At 35.0% G+C, this 25,705-nt stretch overlaps 1 long non-coding RNA gene across 1 annotated transcript in view; it reads right to left on the reverse strand.

Moving 5' to 3' along the window:
• Positions 1-499: 499 nt before the first annotated feature.
• Positions 500-25,705, reverse strand: part of LOC110478575 (uncharacterized) — a 61,381-nt gene continuing 36,175 nt past the window's right edge. The window contains exons 2-3 of the long non-coding RNA XR_002466779.2: positions 758-861; positions 500-582 (exon numbers count right to left, since the gene is read on the reverse strand). This is a non-coding gene — a long non-coding RNA (uncharacterized LOC110478575). The remainder of the gene's footprint in view (positions 583-757; positions 862-25,705) is intronic.

The raw sequence follows: 25,705 nt of genomic DNA on the forward strand, positions 1-25,705 counted from the left end.
TAATAAATCCATAATTGCATTAACAGCAGAAAAGTTAATAGACATTTTAATTAAAGAACCACCCTAACAGGATTAGAATTCACTGCCCTATAAACGCTGAATTGTGCAGTGTCTCATCATAATTTCTCAGAATATACAGGTGCTAAATTAACTACAGAGACCTCATCTTTTGTTCCTTGCATAAAATAAAAACATATTGTAAATTAAAATGAAAAATTAATTTACAAGGTTATCACTCAAAAATTCAGACAAAGCCTATTGGCTAGTGAAGCTGGTCAGGAATTTCCTGAGGCGCCTCTTTATTTGAAAATGTTGATGATGGGAATAAATGATTTCTGGGAGACGAATCTATTTCATAAAAATTTAATCAGAAAAAGTATCCCAGGACTTGTCAGGTTTTCTGATCATATATGGAGCACAAGAGACTTGAACATTTCAGAGGTCAGACCTCTTACCTTGCAGAATAGGCAGCTGCTTTTTGCACAGGAGGGGGCCTGAACCTCCTGCCCCTATGGAGCTTGCTGATGGTGAGCCAGGTGTGCACAGCACTGGCAGCAGTGAGGCTGCTGGCAGCCTTTCCCACTTAGGAGAGAAGGAAAACCATGCTGTGTGCCAGCTAGAAAGCCGTGTACTCACAGCAGTGCTTGACTTCTGTCTAACATGCTTTTGGGAGTCCAGGTGGTGTATCTGACTTCTGTAGAAGCATGCGAATACAGTAGCTCTGTTTCACAATATCTTGGAAGCTACTACATTGTACCTTTCCTCAGACTGCAGGGGAGGAGTAGGAACAATTTCAGTTATTCTTTAATATATATTAAATGACCCTGGCTTCTCTGTAAGCAGCCTTGCTTTCAGTCCGACCTTAAAAAAAAAAAAAAAAAAAAAAAGAAAAAAAAAAAAGACTTAAAAATAATAAACCAGAACACTTTCGTATCTAAAGAAGGAAGAAAAAAGTCTTGCATTCATTCAAGTCACTTTGTATGAAGGATATAGCATATACAAGCAAAGCATCATAAAATTTAGACTAAATGCCATGCGATATTTTGATACTTAACCACCATTTTTTAAATTCAATGCTGTGTATTTTTCATGCTAAAGATTACTGGAAGTGATTGCTGGACACTGACTGAATGTGTAAGTTGTGAGAAGAGATCTGTTGACAGAATACAAATGCAAGTGATTATATCCAGTGGTTGGAGTAGCACATTAATGGCCACTGCCTTAACTTTACTAACAGCAATGATTTTAATTTAGTTTGATGTTAGATGAAAATGAAATAAAAAATCACCCAGCATCCCTCAACCCAGCAATATGATGCCAAAACAAATTCGCTCCATTTCTGTGATAAATACATCATTCCCTGCATAAATTTTTGCCCGACTTTATAGATCAGCTTCTATAAGTTAATTTTTTCCACAAATAAGACCTCTACAGGATAAATAAAATGTCTTTTATGCAGCATTGAAGCAGGTCCTCTTCAGGAAAGGCTCACAATTTCATCCATTTTCTTATCAAAAACTTGTTCTACTCATGCTGAAGATTACATTCATCTGATCTAATAAAGACATGTGCTTTGTACATATTTCTATTTGAGCTTGTCATCAAGGCTCTCTTCAGAGTCAGTGGGCTTAAATTGACACTATATGTACAACTCACATTATCTTATATTTTTACATATATAAAATAGATTAAAAAAAAATCCCAATATCTGTAAACCCAGTATTTTCTATTGACTAAAAAAAGAGGTTAAAGTAGTAATATCTAAGGTATAGACAGTAAAACACGTGTCTGAAGAAAAAGGTGAGATTAAAGACTTGTTAATAAATACTTTTGTTAGTTTTTTTTTTCCCAAAAGCTGAGTTAGTATAAGTTAGGGACAATATGTACAGAGGTTTGCTGAAATGGGAACAAGATTAATGACATAAATGATCACATTGTTAGTAAAATATTTCATTGGTTCCTGGAAACTGTTGTTGTTCCAGTCCTCAAAAATGACACACAGACAGGTTCCTTTTTCAGTCCTACTTCCTTGTGTAAGACAGCAGCTGTATATTTGCAAGAGTAACATTAATAATACTACACAATATTATTTCTTTATTTTAATAGATATAAAATCATTATGTTAACACTGTAGCAGAGGCATCACTATAAAAATAGTGTAGAGTTATCATTTAAAATTTCTCAGAGACCCATTTGGGTATGAATTTTAAATAATGTATTTTGATTCCAATACATTCTGAGAAATGAACTCTCCATCTGTTCCTTCCCACTCTTACCTTATGGTTGATATTTAGTTTAAAACCAGCAAAGTCAATACAATCCATTATAAAAGAGACTTTAGTAGGCAAATATTTCTATGCTATATTGAATATGCTCTGTATAATAAAAGTGATTTGAACAATCTGCACGGTACTTTGAAGTTATTAGCTCACATAAAATATGGACTTACATCAGGAAAGTGGTCTAATGCACTTTATGCTGTACTACAGTAGTATGAACAAAGAGAATAATTATTAAAATAGGACATCCTGAATAATCTTCACATTTTATGCTCAGTACATGAAAAAATAATTTGAAAATAACGGCTTCCTTTTACATTGAACTCCTTTGCAGTTATCACTCTCCTCTCCCCCTACCACTCTCGTTTAAATAGAGGAGGCTTGCAGACAAGAGCATTTATGTCTTTCATAATTTTGTAGAAAATAATTTCAATACAGAGAATGGGAGTGAAAGAAAACAGAATTTGCTATATGTTATGCTATACAAAGAATAAGCAAACTATGACACGCCATGGAACCAGCTCTTCATTTCCCAGGCTCTTCCCTTCACCCCATTTAAACACAAGTGCAATCAATATATGTCCGTCAGAACATATGAAGATCTTGATGATTATGATGATGGAGAACTTGAACAGGCCTTGAGTCCCAGCCAAGGTATCAGGTTCCTGGGGCATGATATGCTCCAGGATTGTCTACTCCCTAGTTTAATGTCCATATTGGTACTGTGTATGTACCAATAGAAAAACTATAAGCATGTACAGGGAAGGCCATGGGTCTGGTCCCAATCTTGGACTTCATTTTTATACAATAAAAATTAAACTATAGAAGGTAAGTAATGAATTAACCCTTCATCCAAGCTATTCCACAATCTAGATTTTATGTTATATTATTATAGTTAGCCATTTACTTATTGCCTATTTATATAAATCATAAGTTATTTAAACACTAAAGGTAAGATTTTTTTTGCCTTTTGTCTAATTTTTTTCCCCTTTCATATTAAAAAGCGCTAAAATAACTATAGATATCTACAATACAGCATTGGGCAAAGGAACCTGAAATGAAAGTCCTATGTAAGATTCCTGATTTCATTTTTCTTCTGCTTTTTTTCAAACTAAGAAGAAATGGAATAATAATTGCCACCATTTCTGCATAGAAGCTGTCCCCAGATGTAAAGCTTGGTAAAGATTGGGTGCAGAGGGGTTGGATTTATCCATGTCCTACATACATCCTTCCTTTGTCTGTCTCGTGGCAGACCATTGCTTGATCCAGCATCTACATCTACCCTTTTACCCAGGGAAACAAACAAAAAAACCATAATCCACACACGTTTTTTACTGCTTCATTGTGGGTCTTACCTGTCTCCATACGGACCTATCAGACCTTACTGCCAAAAATAATTCCTTGTAACCTGGACAAAGATGCATTCACAGGATGCAACTGTGTATTTGCTCTTTGTGTCTTATGACAGACAAGACACACATTGTTCCATGGAAATCCATTTATCATGTGTGAAGCATGCTAGTTGATATGAAATTATTTCCAGTTACAAACAAAATGTTTAGTAGTTATTACAAGAATTTATTTTTTTTTTGCTTTTATATTGCCTACTCCAAGAATAGAGACTAGAGGCCTGATAAGGTTCAAAAAGCTATAAGCACTCATTATTCCTTCGGACTACCTTTAAGCAGTAATCTTGTTATTCTCCTTAAACATCAGTATTATTTTTACTGTTATTATAATTTTTAAGAATTAACGGCCATAATAAAAAGCATAAAATATTATCATTACCTTCAAAAGTCAGGAGATAATTTTCAAAATAATAGAAAATAAATAAAATTAAAATAAAACCAGCAAAACTTGGCAGAAGAACTAAGAATTCTGTGGAAAGTATTTCTGAACATTTATTCTTTGACTTTTGTAATTAGCCTGTGTTAATCTCTTTGGTCAACTAGCAATTCCTTGTTCTTCACTATTTAAACCACATGTAAAGTAACTTTCATACTTTGAGTTATTCTTTGTGCAGCTTGTAAAAATGAGAAAAATAAAGTTCAAGCAATCAGCTTTCTGAAAATAGCAATAATATTAAGAATTAGGAAAATAAAAACTAGCCAGAACAAATTTTGCCATGTGTATTATTTTATAATATCCATTTCTTTAAAGGAGGCAGGCAGCATATACAACATTTTCGTTCTGCAAGTATTTCTTCCTTGAACTAAGTGTAAATTGAGACTAAAACAGAGGTTAGAGTATTGCTTCATAGTGCTTTATTCAGTGTTTTACAATCCATTGGGAAGTCATTTGATTGACCTCACAAACATTAAATGTAATTTTACTTTACCTTTATTGATAGGCTATCTGCTATCCTTTGTGACCTTAAAGAGTCACCTCTTCAGGTTCCTGCCAATTAACACTTTCCAGGAGTTCACAGACAGTCTGACTTGGCTCTGATGTCCCTAATGTACTGGAGAGATGCTGAGTGCAGTGTTATTAAATATCCTAGGAGCTGTCTAGGCAGGGCTGAGATGAATAAGACCATTTGGGTCTTATAAGGGTTTTTATTCCCTCTGGTTTAACAAGTTTGACTGCATATCTCCTACCTATTTAAGTTCTTAACCAAGATTAAGAGTTTCATCTCCTATCTTAGACTTATGGTTATCCAGAAGTTGCCTCAGGATTTGCAAGTATTTGAAATAAGTAAGTTGAATAGAGTATTTGATGTGAATGTAAGTAAGGCTGCATGATGCTTCTTATACATGTTTTTCTAGTTTTTGTTTTCCTCTTCAAATATAATCTGGAGGAATACATACAAAGGAATCTGTGTTTCTACACTCAGTGCAATTCATAAAGTGTGGCTATGATTTGAACAAGCCATGCCATTGTTTATAAGTCACAACAGCAGGCATGAGGCAGTACAGAGCTCTCCCATTAGACCACTCAAATATCATCCAGATAGATGTGAGATCCAACATCTTGAAAGTCCCCATAGCTCTTGACCAACATTTGAACAGACTAAGAAAAGATAATAAAGTATTTAATTATGCTGGTTTTGGCTGGAGTAGAGTGAATTTTTTTCACACAGTGGCTGTGTTTTGGATTTGTTCTGAACACAGGGTTGATAATATAGAGATGGTTTTGTTATTGCTGATCAGGGCTTACACAGAGCCAAGGCCTCTTCTGCTTGTACAGCCAGGCTGGGGAGTGCTTGGGAGCTTGGGAGGAGACACAGCCCAGACAGTGACCCCAGCTCACCAAAGGGACATTCCAGACCATGTAGCATCATGCTTGGTATATAAGGCAGGGGAAGAAGGAGGAAGAGGAGGATGTTTGCAGTCACCAAGTCACCACTAGCTGTGATGGGGCCCTGCTGTTCTGGAGAAGGCTGAACACCCGCCTGCCCATGGGAAGCAGTGAATTCATTCCTTGCTTTGCTTGTGTATGTGGCTTTTGCTTTTTATATTAGATTGGCTTTATCCCAATTCAGAGGTTATCTACCTTTTACCTCTCCAATTCTGCCCCTAATCCCTATGGAAAGGAGAGTGTGATCATGTGGTTCTGGGTTGCTGCCTGGGGTTGACAATATTTCGGGTTGACAATAATTCGGATCATTTACTGTTCTTATGCTGTAGATGAGGTCTTTTCTTTTGTTGAAATCTAATAAATTTTAAACACCTCCAATATTGTTTTGTAAATGTGAACTTATTTTTATTGTACAAGATGAAAACCACTCTAGATTCTATATGTTTGGTTTTTCACATGCCATTATTTTATCTAAATACTTCTTTCTAATTCTTAGGACATGTCTATTCTAAATCTCTTGAATAGGAAAGATAATCAGCCTTCTCCAAGACTGGGTTGTTAGTTTTAAATTTAATGCCTCTGAAATCTTGCTTAAATTCAGAACAGGAAAATTATGTTTAGGGTGATATTAATTATTAGAATTGGTCATAGAAAATAGCGTTTTCAGGTTAATTGAAAATAAAAGTGTACTGATGTGTGAAGAAAGTTTAAAAATTCTTGGTTTGCATAGAAGATTAAAACAAAATACCTCAATGTTCAATAACTCTATAAGTTCTAATTGAGAAGACCTGAATGCTTTTAAGTGATTGATTCTGCATTCTAAATTTGTGTCTGCGAATAAGATTGGAGTCAAGAGGAATTTAGGATTCCAGTTCTCACTGAAAAGGAAAATAAGGTTCCTACATATACCTTTAAATCTATCCCTTAGGTTTTTTACTGCCTCAGAGCATGGCAGATTTACTGATCTCATTTTAAGCTTTCAGCTTTTAAAAAATTGTTTTTTCAAGTGAAAGAGAAAATAATTAGAAGAAAAATTCAGAAAAATTATATTTGACTACTTTTGCCCAGAGCTCTGCATTAATAGCCAATGCAGATATTGCACTGATACATTGATGTGTGGTACCAAATTTAAATGATGCAAAAAACCATAAAAAATAGAAAGATAACAAGAGCTTGTTTTGCTGTATGGCTTGAAATTCTCATAATATTGTCTGAGAAGTTCCTGAAATATCTAGTCAGAATTGATATTCAAATAAATAACCTTTGGATGTCATGAAGTTTGAGCATATTTGAATTCAACTTTCCAGTTTATAGGCAATTCTAATTAGAGAGCATATTTGTGATTAGAATAATTGGACTAAAATTTCTGTTTTTAATTGTTTCTTGTACCAAGGCTTACCCATTTAATCTGAAAATTTATTTAAAAGAAACCAAAACACCTTTGCCCTTTACTGCTGGTAACAATTATAATTGTGCAGTGACTTACCTGCTTTTTTATTTTGACAACATTGCTTTAAGGACACATTATTCATAAAGCAGGAGGCAACCTTTGAAGATGATAAGAGCCATGCAATGTGCTCAGTTCAAGTAGCAAAAATAGTACTTGAATTCAGTCTTCTTTCAAGTTTGATCTGCCTTTGAGAATCAGGAATGGTACAATAGAAATTAGTATGTGCATGAACTACCTACAAAAAGACTTTCTGGAAAGGTTTCTGTCTCATCCTTCCCTTGCTCTCTTTTGTTCTCAGTGAACTTCTCTGCAGGTTGTTGAATGTGATATATTAATTTAAACCTTGCTCACTGGAATAAGTGTATGAAATGAGTAACCTGAGGAAGAAAAACTTGGTACATGTCTTTTGCTATTTTATTCTTTTAGCCTACACACAATGTCCTATGGCAAACAGAACTGACCTACATGGTAATTTCAATCCAATTTAGGGATGGGGAGGGGGGGGGAGGGGGGGGGAGGGGGACCAGCCCTAATTTCTGATCTTAATAGCAAAAATTAAGAAAAAATCAAAGTAGCTATGTAGATAGATTGATTAAATCAATCCCATGAAAGGGTAAACAGAATAGAAAGCCTTACGTGTCTGCTTGATTCAGTGATACAATAGTCTTGTAGTTTGCTTATTTTTTATTTCTTCCATTTGCTGTCTTGTGTTTATTTTACATTACAGGCCATTTATTTTGCAGGAGAAACTTTTCCTCTTATATCATTTTTCTCTTGTGGTATCATACTGTGCATGCTATGTTTATTCATGAACAGTGAAACACATTCCCGGGCTCTAAGGAATGTATTGTATTAGCCTAAGTTTGATGGAACTCAGCGGACTTAAGTCCATTTCTGTTTATAATAATTTACTTAAAGGTATTTAAACATTCAAGTAAGTTAATTATGTGCTGAAGTGTTTGGTTTTACAGACATGAATGTTCTATTATATTTTTTTTCAGTTATTAAAGTTTTATTGTTTTATAAAATAGGTACTGAATATACAGAGGTTGGTATATTAGCCTGTTTTATTATTATATTTGAGATACTCCTTGCAACATGATTATATACAATTTCAACATGGAAATATGGGGAAATTCTCTATGTAAGAGTAAGTTCCAGCATTATTAAGTCAAGAAAAGACCAAAATATAAATCATACTATTTGAATACTACTTATTACTCAGCTAAGTAGATACCCCCACAAATATCATGAAGATGCCATTCTGAACTGTTTTCTTCTTCTATTTAGGTAGGCCGTATTTAGTTATTTTATAAACCTAATGAAAATTTAATTTCTTTGTTTTCCTCAGAATGGCAAAATCACATAGTTTTCAGATTTTAAACTGTAGTCTACCTGCATATCTGATACACAATCAACCAGGAACTCTCTAAACTGCCCAAGACAATCATTATGGAAGCTGGCAGCTTAGAGGTAGCGAGCAGTCACTGCTTCTGCATACTTCCTTCATATGGTCATATGTTTTGGCATCCTGTGTGGCTGATTAGGGTTACAGAGCAGCTAAAATTTCAAAACTACAGATAGTTCAATGAGGAGCAGAAGAGTGGGTTTCGATCCAGGGCTTTTATCTCTGGATTTGCCCAAACAAAGGCAGGAGAGATTTGCATCATCTTCAGTATAATTGGCTTTTAATCAAAAATGATTTTAACATAAATATTGAGGGTTTTGTTCCTGAAGCAGCATGATTGTTTGCATTTTCCCCTGAAACAGGATGTAAGTGCAGATGCCATTCAGCTGGAATGCTGACAGCCAGCTGAACTCTGAAGGCTGTGACCCCACTGAAACAATTCTTTATGCTGAGGAAGTGTGTGCAAATAACTTCAAATGCAGAAAGTATAAAAGAAATGCTTTGTAACAAAAATATATCCCTTACAAGCTGAGATAAAAACCAACCAGACAAATAAACCATTTTTTCATTCAAATGATCATCCAAAAGATCCCATTAGCATCTAGGAACATAAATAATACAACTTATGAACATAAATAATACAACTAATATAAAATTTAAAAGTGAATGTGAAGCCCTGCATTGAATCATATAGTATCAAATATTTGAGGGAAATTTAAAAGCTTGTTTGTCACATGTATTGTCTAAGTACCAAAATAAACAAGGTAGGATGGGGCTACTCTTTTCACTCCTGTCAATGACAGCAACATAAGCACACATAAGGTTGTGCTGCTAAATTTCTCTCCAGTGTTGATGGCTTGAGAGAGAGGAAATATAAGAAAAGAGTAAATTGAACAAAGGATATTTAATGTTGCTTGCTATGGGAACACAGTTGAATATGGATGTATGCTACTATAAACCAAGAAAAGTGCACCAAGTGTCATGTTGGAGTAGAGTGGCCCAGCTGTATTTTGTTGACTGTGACTTTGCTTTACACTCTGAAGTGATCACAAGCAAGGTATTTACAGAATAAAAGAGTACCTCAAAAATCATAAACCTGCCATGATCTAACAGCCTTCTGAGACTTAGTGCATCAAATCAGCTTATTTCATGGGCAGAGATGAATGAACAAGACCTAATGCAGTCATGGTCTGAGCCAAAATGTCTTTGAGGATTTTCTCTGGATGAAGTCAACCTAACATTTGCATTAAAAGAGGAAGAATTTAAATGAATTAAAAATAAACAATATAAACTAATTCAAAATTATAAATTTTAAGGAAAATCTGCAGGAACAACAGATACACCACAGAGACCTTGACATCAGGTCACCAAGGCACAGACTATCTTCACTGTGGATATTGATTTTTTTAAGACCACTAGCTACTGATCTGATGTGCTCAGGGACAAATACAGTACAAGGGAGTAGCAGAAAGAAATCAGAAACAACTGAAAAGTCATGGAAAAATATTTTGTCAATTATTTATTAATATATATATTTTGTCAATTTATTACTCCATTATACAACACAGGAACTCAGGTTACAGTATGAAAAAATATATGCAGCAGAACTTGAGAAAGACACAAAGTACTATCGGAGTTGAACAGCTTCATTACAAGGAGCAATGCATTAATGTAAGATTTCCAAGAGTGGAAGGAAGACAACAGGGGAAGGACGTAGTAACACACAGAGAAGGAAATGGGTAATGATGAATTACAACTATTATCTAAAACTTTTAATAGCAGAAAACCCAAGGGGCACACAAATGAAATCGTCAGGTGTAAACTTTAAAACAAACAAAAAGAAGCTTGTTTTACACAGCACATAGTTAAAATGTGATGCACACTGAAATGTGCCAAACTGAAATGTGTTTGAAAAGCAAGTGGGCAAATTCATAGAGAAAAGTTAATTAAAGTCTGCTAATCAAAACATTGAGCACTAAGCATGTAGGTCAGGAAGTCCATAAACTCATGATTTGTCACAAGGTAGGAGGAATATAGTGGGGTCAAAAAGATTGTATAATGATGGAAGTATCATTGTGCACTTTTTTGTACACTGCATTGAAGAATCAATCAACTACTCATCTTCTCTGAAACACTGCACAACAAAGAGTTTACTTGGCAGTCACTGCATATATGTGAAACAGCTCTACCACGGATTGTATTATTTTGTTATTATAAAATATGGGCAAACTTACCTAACCTTACTAAGAAACCAGTTAAAATCTCTGTATTATGGAGAAATTATATCTCTTAACATTCTAACTGAAAATGAATGTATGTATTTTAAGAACTGTAGGATAAAACCAGTATAACAGTCTACTGGACAAGAAATAAAGAAAAAGATCAAATATACACTTTAGTTGACTGCTAAGATTTGGCCAAAAGTTTATGCTTATATGCAAGACTATTTTAAAAATAAGAATCTTCCTGTAGATTTAACAAGAATTTTCTTGTAAAACAGGATTGATATTTATTCCAAATTGTGTCAGTTGGTTCACTTATTCAGTGATTATATACTATAGTACTCTTATTTAGCAAATATCTTGTTGTAAAGTAAAAATTTGTTGAAAATACATACATGGATGCAGGAGCTAAAGTTGTTGGTTGCTAAACAACTTTTTTTCCTGGAGGAGAAAAAGTAGAGTTTTATTGTATGGGCTGTGTGAGATGCATGATGTTTTTAATATTAATATTCTAACTTTCAAATGGTTTGAACATCAGGTAACTTTGTGTGGACTTGACCAATTCACTGCCTGGTAAACATTTTTCTAAACTTTTTTTAGTGTTGAGATTTGTAGAGAGGATTATACACACAGACAACAAAGACCTTAAATTATATCTACATGTGTGAATGTGTGTGTCAGAATATGTACACATGTACTCATACACACGTACCTTTTAAAATATTCTTTTGCTAAATGAGGATCATCAGTGCTTACAATCTTAATCAAAATCCCTACAGAAATACATAAAAAGTTTTGTCACAATAATGTTTATAAGAGGACATTTTTTGGAGCACTGCCACATATCCCAGTGAACTAAGTCTCAAATATTGAATTTTATTCAATCTTACATTTTTAAAAGCTTTGAGCCAAATCTCAATGCCTGTAACAGTAATATAACCAGTGGTCCATTGAACTCCATTTATGGACCTGGGAGAAAATCTTGAGAGGAGGGTTTGCTCCAGACTATAGGAAGGCAAATTCACTAATGTTCTTGCTCCTATAACCAGAAGAGGTAGTGCATGGCCTCCAAATGCTCAAAGTCATCCTAGAGTGACTGTGTAGATTCTACACAAATCTGTTGGACAGCACAGCTGTCTCTCAGTTGAGTGTTTCCTTGGTAACACAGGAGACACAGAGATATTTACAAGCTGTGAACCTTATTCCATTTCGAAACAGTTCCTCCATGGATCATAACAGTTCTGAAAGAGTTTTAACTAGTTTGTCTTCTAGAAAAGATATTTTATGCACTTATCTAGCTATTAGCTTGGTTTGTGCTTTTTCATATGACAATGTCTATACAAAGCATTTAACTTAATACTGGCTGATGTTTACCCCTCAATTTAAAAATATGCAAATTTTCCCTTCCATGCCTTAAAGACTTGTATCTTTCATAGAAAACATGTCTTTGGGGTGCTTGTTCATACTCCACATTTCACTTTCCTGAGAACTGGACTCAAAAAAGTAGATATGGGAGATTTTCAACATGCAGATACTAAGAATGTAGTGAGTTTTTTCCAAACTATGCAATTTCTAAGTCTTCAACAAAAGTTCAACCAAAAAACACACAAGGTTACTAACTCTGTGATAATTTTCCTTGTTATGCACAAGCATTCATACAAAATAGAAGAGAAGCACTAACCTATGATGCTTTAACTACTATAGTAACTAATGGACTTTGAAGAAGCATAATGGGCAGAATACAGCTCCACTAACCTGCTCCTTGTTCCCACTGCCCTTGTCAGCTCCAGAGGTCTGTACAGCTGTTCTGTGACTGAGCAGTGCATTGCTGCTTTCCTTGCCCTCTGCCAGGCTCTTCAGCTCTCCTGCGTGGGATTTGCATATAGCTTTTTGTGAATTCTATTCAAATACATTTTAGTACAGTAGAATTCTGTACAGCTTGTCAGGAATGCACAACAAAGATACACTAATGCCTAAAAGCTTCAATGGAATACAAAGGACTAGCCTTTGGGATGCCTGATTTACTTTTCCTTTTAAGGAAAGTGTAACGCTATACATCATTCTGGCTGGCATCACACTGGATGTCTGTCAGAAGCTACCTTTTTCAACTGTCAACCCATCAAATTAATTGCTTTACTCTGAACGTGGGTTGGGTGTTGACAGACTTTTTTTTTACTTTTTTTTAATTTAACCTGCTGATATAGGATCTAGATGTTTGGAAGACAGAGTATAGACATTTTTGAGAAGGGGAAGATGGACAATAAAATAACTGAAAAAGTAATCATATTTATTTCTTTATGTGGTAAGTAAAACTATACTGAAATAGTAGGAAAAATGCAGGCTTCTTGCCAACATACCACTCAGACTAGAGTATAGCTCTTTTAAAACTTTGCCAAGTATTTTGGCACTGAGAAACTGCTGACAAATTAATATGTTTATGTGCTGTGTACAGCATCTATTTTAGACTATAGTGCTGCACTAAACATATTTTCCCAAATACACTCACTTTATCAGATTTTTTTCCTCAGAGAGGTTTCCTTATCTACCTTAAACTATTCAAGAAGGTTTTTCTTTCAACTGTTTTTTATAAATATTTCAAATTAACAATTCATTATTCAATCCTTAGGGGCTTTGGACACTGTAGTAATTGTATGTAATTTTGTTATACAACATATAATTTTATAAACTCTTTAGGCAACTGGAAACTTTAGGATGGTGTGCATTATTGGATATACAAGAGTGTTGCTATATAAGTGATGTTTTGCTTTCCTTGCTAGTTTAAAAATTTACCAGAACAAAAGAGCCATTACCCCTATACCAATAAAACTGTATATACGCACAAATATACACACATTTTACTTGTGTCCATATGTATATGCACATACATATTTGTGTGCAAGCTTTTACTTCAGAGTGAAAACACAAGTAAAATGTCTTATTTATGTTATGTTAAATTATATACTTTACAAGAAAAAGGCAGATGAATGGCAAAACATAGATACAACAAATACAGTGAGAGCAATGCCCTTCTTTGATTGAATAACACAGTAGTCAGTGCCCGTATCCAGACTGCAGAAGGCTGAATTCTCTTTCTCTCTGTTGAAATTTGAATCCAATTCACCCAGGTCAAACGATAGCTCTAAATGACATGTTAAGTGGTACAAATCTGGCAAGAGGAGCATTCATTTAGTCTACTCTCTTCATACTGTTGCCAATTCTCTATACTCTTCACACTCTTAATGTTCCAAAATGTGGGATGTGTATGTTGCACACATATCCCTCAGTGCTTTGGTATGTTTGCCCAATGCCTTGAAAAACTGCTAAAATGAAAATAAGGCTACCTTATCACTGTCACCCTGGACAACCCTTAACATGTGACAGTATGCATGGATCCAGATTATCTGGACAGACAGGAGGGTCTGGAGAGAGTTCAAATGTCTCCCAGAATAAATGGTATCATGAGCTGAGGGCTTGTAAAAGATTTGTGAATTTCTAGTCCCCCCCAATTTAATATGAAATAGGTTGATCTAACATAAAGATTTTTTTTTTATTTAATGAAAACTGCATTTTAATTAATAAATTATTTATCAAAACTTAAAAAAAATCATTCAAGACTGAGGATAATATTCTTCAAGAGGATAAGCTCTTTTTCTTATGCCTAAAGTAGCAAACCATTATTACTATGCTAGAGATGAGACTGCTTTACATTATTTAACATTTCTAATTGTAAAGTTCAGTCTGTTTTGGATGATGTGGATAGCAGCACATTTTAGGTGCTCTCATATGCAGTCCATGTAGACTGCGATTCAATGCAGTAAGTGCCATGCTGTGCCATCCCTTGTTATAATGTCAGTAATTTTTCCAGTGCTAACTTTATTTTAGACACTTACAAACTTTAGACACATGTCAGCAGAAAGAGGCAATGGACATTCTGTCCTCCAACTATACTATTTAGCATGAGCAAAATACCTCAATATTAAATGGTTGCACCAATATTCTGACAACATCTTGGCATGCCTCCAAATATCTGTGCGACTTTAGCACATAGTTATAGTACCTGTGTTTGGAAAAGTTCAATGGGAAAAGAGGATCAATCTCTTTCTCCTGTTCCTCCTAGTCCTTGGCATTCTAAATCAGAAAGTTTCTAAATATATATTCCTGATTTGTCTTACCATGTCTGTCAAATTCCACCTAACAAAAATATGTATCTGTGTCACTATACTAATTGCAATGAATTTTGGTGACATGAAGTTGTGCTTGTAGAAGGATAATATAAGGTAAGATACAGTCAATGGAGCACTGAGGAAGACTTAATTAACTCTTTTTAGGTTCCTTTGTAGATGCCTGTTTACTTACAAGGACAACTTGTGTTGATGTCGTAGCCTTAAAATGAAGAATCATCCATTAACATAAAAATACATTTAAAACCAGTGAAAGAAAAGAGCAATAAAAAGCTTAGAAACACTATATTTGCTGATGAGTTGATAGGTAGACAAGTCCAAATAAAGATATCAAGGAAGATATAAAGTGCATGCTCAAATACAATCTTATATTAAACAGAAAAAAAATGTTGCTGGGAAACCTTATAGTAACTAATGATGCAAACAAACAAACAAACAAACAAAACAAGCCCAAGAGTTGAAAATTGATAAGAAAATAAAACTGGCTTGATTATACCAATTCTATTAAAAGCTCTGAAAGACAATAAATGATTCAATAGAGGTAATCTGCAGTTCAGGTTTGCTCACTAATCCACTGGAGGCCTTTGTCAAAATCTTTTGACAAGCTAATTAAAAGGAGACAGTTATGCAGCACTGGGTATTTACCTCTCTGAAATGAATCAACCCATCTTCAGGTATTCCATAACCATCTTTCCTTCTTAGCAGTGCCATGCTGACCTTTCTGGATGCCATTTATAAACTCATCTTTCACCATTATAGCATCAGAGCTACATGTAATTTGACTGTACTTGGGGGGATTTAGGTTTATGTAAAAATATGGAGAAAATATTATGTAGCTGATACTGTAAACCTCAACAAATTATATCATCTACATAAATCTTTCAATTTTTCAGATAATGAAAATATTCTAAAAAAAGTTATAAAACCCTATATAAAACTCCAATAGTCAGAATATATAATTAGAATACTTAATAATCCTAAAACACTATGATGACAATATATTTCTTTTAATATCAATTTATTTTGTATCTTAAATTATTTGTAATTTAACTAGAATAACATTACTTCTTAACATAGTTTTAAAGAAGTTATTTAAAAAAAAAATAAAATTTCCCAGATAAAATCTTAACCCGATGCTTCACATTTGCTTTTGATTATAAAGATCTTTGATATTTTTGTTTCCTCTCCATAACTATGATTTTTTATGGCATCCATTTCAGAAAGAATCTGTAAAACCCTTATCTGTTTTATTTTGCTGCTGATACTGTGTGTATTTTTGATACTTTTTATCTGCATCACATAAAAGAATTGTTAGTCTACATGATTTCCCCCACATTTCCAGAGATCTCTGTGTACGTTGCATTCTGTCCTTGATAATTGTAGGTTTGTTTCAACTGTCCTTGATCAATACCATTTCTACAATGGAGGTAAGTTGATAAGCAAGGCTCTAGTTACTACTCTGTGATTGACTTACTATTCAACTGTCCCTTTCCTGCATTTCACTTTGTACATTAACAGACAGAGGCTAATTATGTTTGCATTAGAAATTTAGTTTTTAAAATATGTGAATGATAAGATACTTTGATAATTTAAGCTAAAGCTGCATTTCAAAGCTGGGACAGATTTAAAAAAAAAGAAAGAAATCCCTGTTCCAAGGGATATGTGCAGAAAACTGTGTCTGGGTGCTGCTGCACTGAAGTTAGGGCCAATAAAATCCACAAAGAAAATTTTGTTCCTAAAAAGGAAGAAACAAAGGCAATCGCCTCCAAAGGAGACCGCATGTGGTGACTGTTAGTTTTTCCAAAAGAGACCTACGACCTTGGCACTCCTTCAATAAGAAAGCTTTTATGTAGCATAGTTCACACAAGTATTTTGGAGGGAACAGATTGGGGTCAGTCTAATTTCTTTCAGTTACCTGTTAGCTAGTGTTAAGTGACATGTAAATGGTGGTGTTTTATGGAGTTTGGGGGAATATTGGTTTATGCCACATGCCCCTTAAGGTGGAGACCTATCAGTCCCATACTTGGAACAAATGCAGGACTCTGAAAAGAGTAAACTGATACAGCTGGTGCTTTTATTCTAATGGACCCTTTCATCAGGGTGTATGGATGTTCCAACATATTATTTGGGAAATAAAAATTTGGCATATCATTTTGGCCCAGGACTGAGCTTTTCAAGCTGATCTACCACTGTTGAGATTTAACCACAGCTGATCCCTCAGCCCCATACAGCCACTCACTCACTTTCACTGTACTGGGATGGGGGGAGAGAATCTGGAGAGCAAAAATGAGAAAAACTTATGGATTGAGAAAAAGACAGTTTATTATCCAAAGAAAAGCTGCAAACCCAGGCAAAGCAAAACAAAGAATGCTTTCATCACTTCCTCTCAGCAGGCTGCCATTCAGCTATCCCCAGGAAACCTGGGTCCCATCACACTTGACATTGACTTAAGAAGGCAAACCCAATCACTCCAAATGTCCTCGTCTTCTTCCTTCTTCCCCCCACTTTATATAATGAGCATGAAGTCACATCATATGGAATATCCTTTGATCAGCTGGCATCAGCAGTGCAGGCTGTGCCCCTCCCAACTCCCTGTGTAACCCAGACTCCTGGCTGGGGTGGTAGATGAGAAGCAGAAAAGGCTTTGCCTCTGTGCAGGAGCTGCCCAGCAATAATGAAAACATCCCTGTGTTTTCAGCACTCTTTCCAGCACAAATCCAAAACACAGCTCCGTACTAGTTACTATGAGGACTATTAACTCTGCCCAGCCCAAACCAGCCCAGCCCCCATTTGTCCACTCTCCCAGTGCTGGATTAAAACACACAAGCTGGATTCCTTCTGGATAACACCTAAGCAGTTTGCATGTGCGCAGAGCATACCTCAGATGCTTTTAGACCTAGGAGGCTGTTGTGGTTTAACCCCAGCCAGAAACTAAGCCCCACACAGCTCTCTCATTCACTCCTCCACCAGCAGGATCAAGGCGTGAATCAGAATGGCAAAAGGTAGAGAACTTGTGGGTTGAGATATATACAGTTTAATAGGAAAAGCAAAAGCTTCACACAAAAAGCAAATCAAGGAATGAATTCACTGTTTCCCATGAGCAGGCAGCTCTTTTGCCATCCCCAGGAGAGCAGGGTCCCATCATGTGTAACAGTGACTTAGGAAGACAAACACTACAAACATCCTCTACTCCCGACTTTATGTACTGAGCATGATGTTCTATGGTCTGGAATATCCCTGTGGTCAGTTTAGGTCACCTGTCCTGGCTGTGTTTCCTCCCAGCCTCCCAAGCACCCCCATATCCCTCTCCAGAATGGCAGTACAAAAAGGAGGGAAGGCCCTGGCTCTGTGCAATCCCTGCCCTGCAATAGCAAAACTGTCTTTGTATTATCATCACTGTGCTACTGATTCTTTAGTTTTGTGACACTACAGATGTGTTTGTGTATGTGCATTAGAAGTTACACCAGTGGGATCTATTCTTACTTTTATTCATTCCTTTTGGAACGATTTTCTCTTTTTCTATTTTGTAAATTAACATATTTAAAGGAATTGTTTATTTATATAAGCCCACGATATAATTTTAAGCAATTTACTAGTGTACTCATGCTGGCTACTTTCAGCCATCTTGATCTGGCATAGTATAACATTGGAACTATGTATTTTCTATCAACTCTCAAAATCACCAAAATAATACTGTTGTCATTTTAATTCCATGTGTCTGTTTTAGACATTATCAGTGTTACATAGATTAAAATTTTCATCTTGCAATCTTCAGGGCCTATTACCTAATAATTGAGTTAGATTTTTACTTTCAGTTTTGGTTGACTGTAATTTTATCAGTATTTTAAGGATTATTTAACACATTCTTTTCATATATGTGAGAAAACGAGAACATTCTTATCATAATGAGACATCATGATTTGATATACAACTCTGTGCACCACAGAGCATTCTGTGATTTTCTTCATTGGGCAGGGGAAAATAATAAAAAAATGAATATAGTTCTTATAGAAACTGAAGCCTGTCCTTTAGCTATACGCTTGCACTGATTAATTCCAAGCAAATTGAGTTGGTCATTGTCCTATACCCCATTTCTTCTGATGGTGTCCGAAGGTGCTTCCTGAGAGGCTTTACCTCACAGCATAGAGACAAAGTAGGCAGAATGCTACTGTTCAGGGACTGTAATTCATTAACCTAGCAGGTACCACATCTCACATCCCAGACTATGGTCAGGTCTCATGTCTCATTGTCAAAAAATCATTAACTGATTTACCCCACACAAGTTAATTTGTCTGCTAAGCCAGCAAATCTACCTAATTTCAACAAGTCATCTAAGAGTGGGGATCTTCTCTATCAAATTTTATGTTATAAGAGTTTAATTCAAATGGCAACTGGTTGTTTTGGCTTTTCCTGTGCTTAATGGACAGAACTGAGAAATCTGAGAGGGCACTCCTAGCAGCTACTTTATATATCTACTTTTAAAAGAGATAAATTCTCCAGAAAATGTCTCTCTCTTTCTGCAGACAGGACATAGGTGATGAGGACAGTATAAGTCTAATGCCTATCAGTAACTAAAAAGTTTGTTGACTAAAATCAAGTTAATTATGACAGATTCTCCATATAAAGAGTTAAAGAAATAAAGATATCCAAGGAGGGAATTAGCCTAAGACATTGCATCTGTGAAGTGTTTTTTGGAAATGCTTTCTCTGGTTAGTGTAAAGGAAGACTAGCTTTGATTACCTAATACAAACAACTTACAGATGTTTAAATACTTGTGAAATGAGTACTCTGGTATGTGAATTCCTTACCTAACAGCACTTATGCCTATGGGTAAGTGATTTATGAAACACAAGTGCCTACCTTTTGAATTAATTCTGGGGTCTAGCCAGTGCGCAATATCCATGTACATTAGATAAATGTACACATAGTGGTATAATGTCCAGTGCTGCTTTTCTCTCTACAGTGGATACCCACAAATATTATAATTGATCAAAAAATTATCATAGTCTCCAGGTTTTGGCATAGATGACGTCTCAATGATTTTCTGTGACAGTGAATTTCCTTGGATGATCACACATTGCCTTAAAAAAAATTAAATTCTTATAATTGTGTTCCATTCTACTGACTTTTAATTACATTGAAAGACTCTGTGTTATGGAATCATTATGCATCATGCCACTGCTAACTCTGCCACAAGATAATGATGAGGGACTTTTCAGTTCTAAATTTTTAGTGCCTTGACTAAGTCAGTTCAGTTCAGCATTAAGTAATGTTAGGCTTTATAATTTCTAATCAAATATTAGTTCTGCCATGATGATTGCTGGACACCTTCAAGGCTCATCTTCAGATTTTTCATTTAGTACAGGACACACTCTGATTTCAGGCATCTAAAAGTGAAGCTCCAAATAGTTGACCCATCCATATAGTTCCTAATATGAACAAGCATTTTTTAAAACTGATCACTTCATGTAAAGATGTTATGACTGTGTTTTCTCTAGGCTAATATCAAACACACCTATAGTGTTACTATCTTGAGATTAGTACTTTTTTTTTCCTTAAAAATTAGCAAGGTATATAGATCTTAAAACTATGTTATTTTTGTTATGCTTCTTCTTGATAATGTTTCTGTGAGATTTAGTTCAAAATTATAAGTGCATTTCTCTATAACATCTTTTGGTAAGAATTGACAGGATTTGGTTTCTTCCAGGGTACTCTCATAGAGATTAATGAAAATTATTTCATATTTAAAAGACTAATTTGAAGGTAAACACCTTATTATAAACTCTTTTTTAATATCTAATTTTAAATATCTTACCTTTAGAGAAGTGTAAGGAAGGTTGAGCTCTCATTTTTTGATCATATTTCATTTTTTTCCCTCTATGACAGAGGTTTGCCTTCTTAGTTCCCTTTCTCTACAGTAATTCTGATTATAAAGCAAAACTATACATGATCAGCACTAAAATGGTCGCTGATCCTTATCTTGACATATTTTCCCAGGTTATTAAAAGTCATTTAGTCATTTATATAGATCTTTTTGCCCTTGTTCAAAGCACTGCAGCTTAGTTTTTCTTTTAAAATAAAAGGGGGGGGGTGATTTGCTTTTTATTCTCCTGTTTTCTTCCCCTCCAACTTTCACAATCAAAGCAGTACACAATCTACTTAACATGGTTGTTTGGGCAAGGTAATGTTATTTCAGAAATGTAAGATAAACCCCTGAGTCTCCACAGTTCTTTCATGTAGCAAAATATAATTTCTGACTTTTGGTCTTTTAATGTAGGACTCAAGCTCATAAGAGTGTTCTGGGGTTTCTGACCTATAGTTTGCTGGACAGGGTAAAAAGACTTTATGTTCCTCTTCTGGACTAAAAATCCAAGCATCTCTTTGCTGAAATTTCAGATTACTGTGTTCAACTGTGTTCAATTAACCAGCTATGACCCTTTAGTCTCCTGTTTCTTTATATTCAAGCCCTGTCATTTTCTTAGTCAAGTCAATTTGAGTTTTTTAATTTCAGCAGATTAAGACCCATAGTATTGAGACAAATGTTAATGTAAAGCATGTAGTGCTAAATCCTGTGAGATTGTGACCACAAAATCACTCACAGGAGGTGTTTGGCACTCAGGGACAGTGCTCAGCATCTTAATGAAGTACATAAGACCTCATCACACAAAAGCCAATATTTGCACCTAGTTTTCACAAGAGAAATTGATTTCGTAGAGTTGAATCTGCAAGTAAAACTCTTTCTGTTAGAACTCATGCTGGAAAAAGATTCCAGCATTTGTTTATTTTGCAGTTTTTTCTTTGTTTAGTTTTGCTTGTTTGCTTGGAGGTTGTTTGTTTGTTTGTTTTTTAGATTTAGTTGTTTGATTGAAACGGTGGAAAATGATAAGTTGTAGATGTGTGTGCATGTGTCTGTGCTAATTTATAAAATTTGACTTCTGAATTCTCAGGTACAAACCTCCTACTTGCTAGCTGTATCCTGTGTAGACTGACTGCAAACTATTCTATCACCTGACTGAAAAAGTGGTTCATAATGAACCCTCCAATTATTAAAGAGACATGAGACAGAATCACTGATGAGAAGGATGATCATGCATTATTCCTCTGTATTCAGTCTAATATAGTTAGGAAAACAAAGTCCTTGGGTGTTATAAAGAGAATCCTTGAAAGGAGTTGGTTTCAGAAAAAATAAAGTGGCCTGGAAAGAAGGTGGCAAAGATTGTGGGTGGAGGAAGGATCCTGCAAATAAAGGAAGATTCTGGAGAGGAGAGGAGAGGTGCATGGAGACAAACAACAGTGGATGTCCAAAGACCTTGGCCAGTAAAACCTGAGACAGGAAAATGAACAGTGGAAGGCATAGGAGCCCACATGGCTTTCTGCCATGCCAAAACCAGCAGTAACTTTCCTGCAGCTTGCAAGGAAGTCAAAATATAACACAGCAAGAGGAAATGAGTGAGTGCATAAAATTCATATCTAGTTGGCTCCTAAGTAAATGCTAATATTAAAACCTTCTGCAGATGAATTTTACTCTGGAATGTGACAAAAATACAAAATTATTGACCTGTACTTTTGTTAAATGGTGCGAGGAAAAAGAGCTTTTGATCAAATCACATGAAGCCTATTATAAAGAGAAAATGCCCTTCTTTTTTTTAATAAAGAGAACCTACCTATGAGATCAGCAGAGATCTCTACTTTTCTCTAACCCTGGATACAATGTCAACATGTTGTTCCTTTGCTTAGCTACTTCCAAATGCAAGATCAAAGGAGTATATTTTTAACTGAATCTTTCCAATGAAGACCTGAAGCTTGATTCAGTTGCTCATCTCTGGGAAAATTAGGTAGCATTTTACTATCTCTTAAAAAGATTTTGACTATATTGCTGTTCTGTGTCATCTGGATCAATCTTACTGGAACAATTTTTACCCATATACATTCGTTTCTGGGAGGATTAGATAGCTACATTTATGTGTGGGATTTCTGTGTGGTCTCTGAATTCAGTGGAATGTTTCATTCCGCAGAGTAGAAGCAGATCTGGAGACAACTGCTTTATCCATGATAGGAACACTCTTGAAATAGAATTAAGGTAATGCTCATCTTATATATAGACAATAAATCAATACTTCTTTAGCTTACGTATGGAAAGATCTTGCTCTCTGGTGCCAAAAGAAGAATTTTTGAGCCTTACTCTAAAACTTGCTCATCTGAATTATGCCAATGAGGTAATGACAAATTAGTGAAAGATCCATTACCTCCAACCTCCTCAGATTTCTCTGTGTGAGGGCAGTCTGTCAGGCCACCCTGCTATCTTAGACCAATGGAAGTTCTTCTCCTAATAATAAATCCTTTGGAATTCCACACTAAAACACCAGACAATTCTGTAAATTCAACTGTTCAATATATAGGGTAGAATAAGAGCACACAGTAAATATGAATGCCATATTGCCGCTATTGGACCCAAAATGAGTATACAGAAGCTTGGTAAGTTCAAAAGAGGAAAAAAGCCAATTTTATTTCTGACTTTTCAATATATAGAATTCTAAAAGTGATAGAAGATTGGAGGATGAAATTGCCACCTCTCCAACCACACTCGTTAAACCAACAGTCCAGCAATCCTCGCCTCCCAAAAAGAAGAATGCAAAATGGTCATTATTTACATGAACAGTGCATGAGAACTCCAGCAGAAATATGTAAACATCAGAAGGCATATAAAACTTTTAGAAGAACAGGGTGACACCATATGACATGAAAAGATGTTCTTCATAACCACACAGAAAGTGTAACATCCATGGAAGCATGAGAGAGGGTGATGCTTAGAAGACATTTTAGTTAGTGTTCATGTTTAAAGTGTCAATGGAAAACTATGGATTTTAGTCTGTACCTCTGCCATGTACTTGTAGGACATAAAATCATTTTACGAGTTATCTACATTAGATCATTTTATGTGTTTGTAGATCCTATTGTCAAAGTCTTGTAGGCTTAATTAATGAGGCTTTTTGGCTTTTTTTCCTGCAGCCAGGAATAGTGTCAAATTGTTTCATATCAGGAGGCAGAAAGCAATATAGAAACTTTTGGTTTTGATCTTATTATTGTTGAACATGCATGCATACATTTTTGAACCAAAAATACATTGTCCACGACACAATCTAAAACCAGATTTACTTTGATTTTTATAACTCATGAGAATATTTCTTAGGATTTCTTACTCTTGTCTTCAAAGCAGAAGAATTCTTGAAACCATACTGATATAGACTTCATCCATAGTCACTGGCTTGACCAGCCAACTATGGTGCTATCCTCTGCTAGTAACTCTACAAACCAGAACAATACCTTTATGCTAAACAAAAGGGGAAAAAATTAAGACATTAAATTAAAAAAATAAAATAAGGGATTATAGTTATAGCTAGAAAAGTATTTTTCATGCACATAGCACATGCCTATATCCATAAATTTATTGTTTTGCCTCTGCTTGTGGTCCTTCAACTTTTAGTCTTGGTGCAGCTTGGAGGCTACTTTGGCTTGTACAAATGCAAAGTTTAAATATGTAGGCTAATTCTTCATGGATATTTTATATACCAGAGGATGCTGACAATGCACAGCAATCAATCCTTCAGCAAGATTTTAGAATGGAGTCATTGAAAAAACTAGACAGCCTATAACAGCCTATAACATTTGCTGCACATGCAGTTACTTTTCCAGGAAAGTGACAGGAGAACTTTAAAATTTAAACTCGGTAAATGGCTAATAAATCTTCACGATTAATAATTTTTCAGAGAAAAGAGCCTGAGGCAAGCACTGTGTGGCCTGTGAAAGGATAATTAAACAGTCTTACTTGTCTACTATCCTAATCTAATCTCTTACCTGCTCCAAATACTTACCTTCTTCTGAGAGATTTGGATTCTGATTAAGCAAAGAACATAAGTATCTGCTGGATTTTAACTTGAGTATGGGCTTTATGAGAGCATGTAATCTGGGTATATCTTCCTCCATCCTTCTCCCTGATTATCTATCTAGTTGAAAAACAGGGCGAAAAATTATAATACTGTTTTCATCTTCTTCATATCACATTTAATTTCAATTTTCAACAATCAAGTACCTTAAGTAGACTGTTTGCCTTCATCTGAGAGAGATAAATACATAAAAAGAGATGAACAGCTGGAAAAATTTAAACTACTGAAATTTGTTTGTACAAATTTAAATACTCTTTCTTTTAAAACAAGAAAGAGGAATTATAGTATTTTTTATATTATATTTTATATATTAGTCTAGTAGCTGACAAATTTACCTTTTAAATGTGAAATGTGGTTTAATTGTCAGACTAGGATTTTCATATTTGGGTTGCCCATCTCAAAAGATAAAGCTTCACCAAAGCTGTCCTGTAAATTATTATTGTAAGAACATTTTCATACCTGTTGGTATGGGAATATCTGTTTTTCAGTTAAAATACAGTTATTCTACCACAAAACAATTACAGTTATAGCATTGCTGCATGTTAAAGGAACTTATCATCTGTACAAGGATGATCAGCTCAATAGAGAAGAGAAAGGAGAGAACTTGAGTCACTCCTGCCAATGTTATCTCTGAAGTGAGGTATTTATTTTCTTCATTTCTGCCAGGAAAAAAAAAAAAAAAAAAAAAAAAAAAAAAAGAAGGAAATTTCTAAATGGATAAGCAAAGAAAAAGGTGAAGTGAGAAACTGGAGACTGAGAAATAGAATAGTGGGCAAATTAGCTAGCTGCAAAAAGGATATTTGGAAAGAAATATGAATTTTGATATTTTCAGTATAGTTTTTGGTCTGTTTGAACAATGAGTTCTGGATTGTCTGCTCTGCTTACAGTCCCTTTCCCTAAAGGTATGATGCTGAAAGAAGGGAA

Source organism: Lonchura striata, chromosome 3, assembly GCF_046129695.1.
Source record: "Lonchura striata isolate bLonStr1 chromosome 3, bLonStr1.mat, whole genome shotgun sequence".
NCBI lineage: Eukaryota > Metazoa > Chordata > Aves > Passeriformes > Estrildidae > Lonchura > Lonchura striata.